The sequence below is a fragment of the Tupaia chinensis genome, unplaced genomic scaffold (assembly GCF_000334495.1).
Source record: "Tupaia chinensis unplaced genomic scaffold, TupChi_1.0 Scaffold000643_1, whole genome shotgun sequence".
Classification (NCBI taxonomy): Eukaryota; Metazoa; Chordata; class Mammalia; order Scandentia; family Tupaiidae; genus Tupaia; species Tupaia belangeri.
Genome location: NW_006160164.1, coordinates 83833 through 91110, shown reverse-complemented (window position 1 = coordinate 91110; position 7278 = coordinate 83833).

The following is a 7278-nucleotide window of genomic DNA, read 5'->3' as shown; positions in this document are numbered from 1 at the left end:
AGTTCATTGTCTCTTTTCTGTTCCAGCTCATAGTATTTGTTCAACATGAATGTTCTAAACTCTATCTCGGACATTTTGGTAACGTCCTCTATTTTTTCAAGAAAAGGAAGGGAGTTACTGTGTTCCTTTGATGGAGACATATTTCCTGCTTTATTCAGGCCTGAGGTTCTTCTACTTCTAACCATTGGGAGATGTGTTCCCTTTGAGAAACCTTTTACGAGAACGTTTCTTCGAATAGGCACAAGTGTGTTTCCTTTCTGATGTGGAATGGAGACAGCCAAAGTCTCTCTTCAATAGTGTTTAGTAATGTAATCCAAGAAAAAGTATTCTCTTCAGGTGTACAAAGAAATGTATCTCCTTTTTGCAGGTGGTTCAGTGAAAGGGAGGATTCCAGAGAGTCTTAAAATGCTAGAATGTTTCAGAATTGTAATTGTAGACCTATCTAGACAGACAGGGATGCTGTGTATAAAGGAGGTGAGGACTGAATAAGTGGGAAGAAAGTAATAAGTAGAATAAAGAAAAAGTTCTGCACCCTGTGTGCAACGGTGCATGATTTTGCCAGGGGTCGAAAGATGGGAGTGTGGTGTGGTAGGAATGAGGGCGTTCCTATGTGTTAATCAGAAGAGAGAAATTTACAAATGAAAGACGTGTTTAGGGGACAGAAAAAGAAAGTAAAAAAAAAAAATGTGTACCTGGCTGAAAGAGGGGTGTCTGGCTTGGGGGTCCCGGGTCTGAAGCGATGGGGGGGAGACCTCCCCCTCAGTTGAAGTTCCTGGCCCAGGGGTTGAAAGATGGGAGTGTGGTGTGGTAGGACTGAGGGCGTTCCTGGCTGAAAGAGGGGTGTCTGGCTTGGGGGTCCTGGGTCTGAAGCTATGGGGGGGGCAGTCCTCCCTTGAAATTCCTGGACCAGGGGTCGAAAGATGGGAGTGTCAACACTAATTTTTCAAGGTTATCAGTTGTCTCCTAGTACAGTGACTAATAGGCTGTAAATTCAAAGTTACTTAGGGGTACAGGTGACTTTTCTGCTCTTATTTCTCCATGAACTTATGGATTAAAAAAGCAAGGCTTTTACAATAAAGCATGTAGGTAAGTTCCCTCAGCACAGGGAGATGCGAAACTGAAAAACTACCGAGGAAACTGTAATTTAAACAGTTCATGTAGGTCATTTCACTTCCCATTGATAACATTTTGTAAATTAATGAGTTCTCTAAGGATCCAGTTCTCTAAGGATCTGGACTGGAATTTGTTAATTCAATAAAAATTACTTCTACATTGGGTACTGATCATTTTATTCTTAAGTATTTCTGGAAACATTCCCTTTGTTCAGGCCTGCATTGTCTTTATGTGTATTTTGCACCGTTACCTTCCAGTTCACCTTCCTGTAACCATATGCCCTTCATATTCATCTTGGCCCCTCTCTTGTGAGTGGTCTGTCTTGATGCAAATATTACCATAAACCACTGTTCAAAATATTAATGTTCGAGCATCTTAAAATTACTTATAAGGCTTTCTTGTTTTGACTTCTGCTGGATATTCTATCTTCAGTGCTTTCCCTGCTGCCTTCTCTCTGAACTGCTGAACTGCTAGCAATGCCTCATCAGTGGACCCTGTATGTGAGACAAATGCAGACCCCACTTCATCTCCGTCCCTCTCATGTCTCATGCTACTGCCTTGCATGTTCCCCCCTCCCCCTCTGCTCTTTCAATCAGGCTAATCTCACCATTTATTTTTTATTTATTTACATTCATTCACTGTGTATCCTTACAGCATACCAACTGCATTTTCCTGTTATAAGTACGCTGTCTACTGGTTCCGTCAAAACTATTACAACACACATTACTACCAACAGATCATTTTCCATATTTGTGTCTGTTTTGCTTCCTTCTTTTCCCCTTGCTTCCCTCCTTCTCACCCTCCCCCACTTCCCGCCCCCTCCCACGCTGTCTCTGGCAGCCCCAGTTGCTCCCTGTGCCCTTACACCTTCCAGTCTTCCAGGTTCTGCCACAAAGAGCAGACCTTTGGTATATACTGGGTGGAGCCCTACTCTGAAAGAGGCATTGTGTGTCTCTATTCTCACTCTTGAAATCTCTGCTTGGGCATTATCTCCAGAAAACTCACTCTTGACACCTTCCATTTTCATTGTTTAAACCCCAGTGCGTAGCTCTTTGCAGAAACTCAGTAAGTAATTATTGAGTACAATAAGGAAAGACTGTTCCAAAGATTATTTAAAGTATTGTCCCATACAGTCCCAAGAGACTTCAAAATGTTTATGGGGGATCAGCAGTTAGCATAATGGCTATGTTGCTGGACTCCCACGTAGTCGACCGCAGTTCGTGTCCCGGACCCGATGGCTTAAAACTCACGCCGGGCGTGTGTTTGTGCGTGCCCAAGGTCCCGAGAGGAGAATGGAGAAGAAGGGATTTAGGCGTGGCCATCCCCCCTGGGGGTTAATTTCTCGCTTTCTGTCTCTCTGTCTCTCTCTGTCTGTCTGGCGAGTGCACGTGCCCTGTCGCAAAAATCACTCCAAAAAAAAAAAAAAAAAGAAAAATGTTTATGGGAAAATAAAATTCAAGTACATTTTGGTACAAAAAAATTGAAATCCATGCACAGTTGTTTTTAAAGTTCCTGTTTTCCGTCAATTTCTTGAAGACCCCTTCCTAGTATCATATTAGCTAATGCATAAATTTAAAGATAAAAGAAAAATAACAAAGTGATGGAATACGTCATACAACACAACTCGAATAGAATGGTTTTCAGTGTAGTGATCTTGAGAGAGTCAGTTCTCTTGCTTCTCTTCCCAATATGCACCAGGAAGTGTGAAATTAAATGAAATTCAGATACTATCCTCCTCTGGAATAAAAGCTTCTGATAGTTTCCCATTATCTTTAGAATCAAGCCCAAGTGCCTCATCTTAGCCTATATGGAAGGTTGCTTTGGCCATGGCTCCCAGTGATTCATGCCTCCTGGTCTACACATCCTTTTGTAATCTCCTTCCCTTAAGGGTGGATCTCATTTAGTGACTGCCTTCTAAACAACAAGATATAGCAGAGTTAATTGGGTGCCACTTTCAAGATTGAGTGATAAAAAGTCCATGACTTCTGTCTTGCTTGTTCTATCTGCCATCTCCTGCCACCCTTCTCTTAGTCTATTGCCCCACAGTCCTCTATCCAATACTCTGGTGAAGTAAGTTGAGATATCATAACCTGCCCTGTGTAGAGTCCCTGGTGCGAAGATCTATGCTTTCATAGAGCAGCCCACTTATCCCATATCCTGGGCAACAGATAGAAAAGAATTGAGACCCTCAGTCCAAAATAAATCCTGCCAATAAGTGTTGAGTGAGCTGGAAGGTGGATTTTCAATCAAATAAGCTTCAGTTCAGACCATAGCCCCACCCTCCTGAAGAACCTTGAGAAGATCATGCAGCTGAACATGCTTAGATTCTGGTAGACGGAAACTATGAGATAATAAATGTGGTTGTAAACACTTGTCACAAGCACCAGCTGACTAGCTTTGTTCTCCTCCCCAGGTTTTCTCCAGCCATACTGGTTACATTTTTAGTGTCTTCTCTCACCAAATTTTCTGCTGCTGCCAGGTCTCTGCACTGTTCAGTCTTCTCTATAGAGCTGTTTTCAGGCTTGTGAAGGACTGGCTTCTCTCATCTTTCTGGGTGCAGCACAGGTATCTTTATTAATGACACTCAGATGTCCCTCTAGTGACTTCCCAGCTCTCCCTAACAACACTCTGGTTTATTTCACTACACTCCTCTTTCTCATGTATTTTTCCCCCCCCACAGGTGTTTTATTTCACACTTTTGTCCATCTCTTTTTCAGACTGTGATGTCCTGGAAGGCAGGTACCATGTCAGTAATTTTCAGTGTCACAATTAGGCCTAAGATGACCCTTGTACACAGTGAGTGGTGGAGCACAGTTACTCAATGAAAAAATAAGAGGATTCTGGTAGGAGGATGCCTGGAACGACCTTTCAGGGAGGCTCTTTCATGGCTCCAGGTACTCCTGCAGAGCACAGTAGGCACAGTTTCCTCCTGGTGGTCAGAGCAGCCCCAGACAGGAAGCCAGAAAATAAACATATGCCCTTGATGGCGTGTTCTCACTGCAGTGGGACTCCGAGGCACCAGGGTGAAAAATGAGCAGAATCTGCATGCTCTGGGAACCTTGAGAGACTGCTCTGCAGCTTCCTTGTCTCCCTGTTTGACTCCACTGTCCTGGGGTGTTCAGTTAACACATGCAACCTCCTTACCACAGCCAGGGAAGTGACTCTATACTCATTTCCAAATGAGAAACTGAGGTCCAGCAAGGATGGTCTCATCTCTGGATCTTGGGTAAATGGTCTATGCTTTGGTTTCTTCTATGCCACTCTAGGACCTCAGGTCCTCAGTTCTTCAAGCCCCCAGATTGCTCTCTGCTCAATAGGACCTCTGGGAATAGATGACATTTTCTCAGAGCCTTAAAGTATAGTGGTTCATCGTTGGAGAAGCAACACACACTTCTCTGAGCTGGTGGGACCCTTGGTTTCATGCCACAATTTATAGAGGAGTTGGTTGAGGCATCTCTTTATAGCCCTCTCTATATTTGGGACACTTTCTAGTTCCAGGGCTCAGATCAGTGGGCACAGGAACCAAACTCCAATCTCTCTGGGACTGCCCTAGGTATGGCCCCATTTCAGCAAATCCTTGGGGACCTTAGAGCTCCCCTGGTAATCAGCCTGGCATCTCTCTGCCTTCCCGTGCTATGGGCCCTGGATGTATCACTAGTGTCTGGATGTCATTGCCACATAGCATCCTTTTTTGTTTCATCCTGTTCATCTTCTCTGACTGCCCACTTGTAAAGTCAGTGTGCATGTGTGTGAGAGTATGGGGATGCTGAAGGAAAAAGACCCTACTTGGGAGGATATGTACAGAGATCTCCAAGATTTGAGGAGCTCTCATTTCCAAAGCAATATCCATGGCTGAACCCTGGCTCAAGAGCTAGAACCCTTCCTATCTTCTGGATTCTGCACACTTCAGGTGTTTGGGCCAGTCCCTACCTCTACCTTGGCCTCCATTTCCTAATTGTCTATGAGGGGTTGGGTGAAGAAGTTTGCCTTAAGTTAACTGAGCATTGTAGGGTTTACGTCATTAAAATGTAAAGCTAAAAGTTTCCCAAATTTAGAGGTCATTGTCCTGTTTTGACTGACTTTTTATTGGGGGCTGGTGATGTAGGCACCTTCTGCTTTGTGTGTACCAATATTCCAGACCAAGTAGGAAAAGATGTGTTCAGCAAAAAGCATTTTGTTTAGGAACAGTGAGAAAGTCTGATTTGTTAAGGTGGTGAGAACCCTCCTGAAATCCAAGTTCCCATACTTTCCCCACATCCAGGTTCTCAGATACCATCAAAAGATTAATCTTGAAATCAAGCCTTCTAAAGGTAGTGGTCTCAGGCCAGTAAACTGGCAACTCTACTTTGACGCATTGTTTGCAAGTTAGCAGAGCTTTCAATGGTTTGGTCTTGCTTGTGATTATGAATTTAGACTTGTGAGTGACAGAGACTCAGGTGAAAATGACCATGGGATTACCAAATTCAGTGATTTAAATGTTTGCAATAGTTGCTATTATTTATTTTTAAGTGTGTATATCTGAACCCTAAAATCAAAATGCAAGTGTAAATTGGTGATGAATTTCCAGAAGAGTGGACATTTGTTAAATGACAAAAAATTCCTTTTGAAGCTTTTGATGCAGTATGCAAAAATGGTAGAAAGTCAGTCATATATACAAACCAGCAAAAAACAGCTAACAGCTAAGAATAAAAGATGTATAACTTCCTTAATTAATATTATAGTAAGTGACACTTTGTTTTATTAAGAGGAATTCAGATCGAGGTACAGTAATTGCAGTGGAAGTTGTAAACACCTCCTTCCACATTATATAATTAGTCTTTCCATTTAAATGACTGGATGTATTACTGCCAAAAATATAATAATTACCTTAGAGTCATATGCAAAATTTCAAGGTTGAGAATGAAATCTAGTACAATAACAATAGAAGTACTGTCTTCACTTCTTATCACAGGTATTATCAATTATCTAAATGCCTCACCTTTTTTCAGTGTGAATGGAAATGATAACAATGCAGAATATATTTTTTCTTTGCCTCTGAACTGCTCTTGGAGATAGTGCAAATACAAATTTTGGTGGATGTTTCCTTAAATGTACAGACATGTTAATTCCAAGCTGAAGCAAAACATGAATGATTCCATAAAAGTATTGATTGTTCTGTCTATATTCTGCATAATTATGTTCACACATCATCCAATATTCTTTGTGTTATCATTGAAATAATTGCCACGAAATTGTTCTCTTACATCAGCATTTATACTGTTTGATTAATTTTTGTGATTTTGTTAGCATTCAGTATTCATTTCCCTCGCATTCAGAAACCCATTGATTCTCTTTTAATTAACACAGTTAAGAAAGTCTCAGATTATTTTATTTTTTAAGATCTCATTATTTTAAGCACTGAAATATTTTAATTCTCAAGAAAAAGTCCAAAATTCTTGTTTACTTTTAAATCATCAAATGAATGAAACTTATTTATTTTTATTTATAGTTTTGAAAGCCTTTAACAGAATTATGCAAACTGAAATTGTGAAAAGTGAACTGTATTTTTGAAATAATCTATTGCTTTGATTAAAGAAAGAACTAACTGATAAAATCTTTTTGTCAATGCTGTTTTTAATAGGGACAAGATTTCCTACGAAAAGGAAAATAAATTCTGACTTGATCTGCATAATAATTATTGTACTTTCCATGACTTTCTTTTGGAATAAATTTCACCTCTTGAATAATTTGATTTTTACATGGATATTACTAAATGCTCTTCCAGCATGGGAACAAGTGGGATTATCATCTACAACGTTAAATAAAAAGAGAATAAAAACTGACAAAAATACTTCTGTTTTGGAAAGTGGGCTTTTTAAATGTCTGTAGGCTCATGATGCTAATGCCGAGCTCGGTTTCTGATGACTTGTCAGAGGAACCTGGATTGTACCAGACAGAAATTCTGTGACTGAATTCTGCAAAGCAAGGGGCTATTAAGCACAGATAAGTCATTGGAGAAATGGAATAAACTAGAAAGATATGTAGCTCAGGTAGTTATAATTTATTTGTGATTAAAAAAGAAATCCGTTGTTCGCTAAATCTGCTATGCCAGCGGATGAACTAGAATCCCAGCCCGTGGTCAGTTGGCGGACGCAAGGCGCTTCTGGCGCAGCCGCTGGGTCCAGC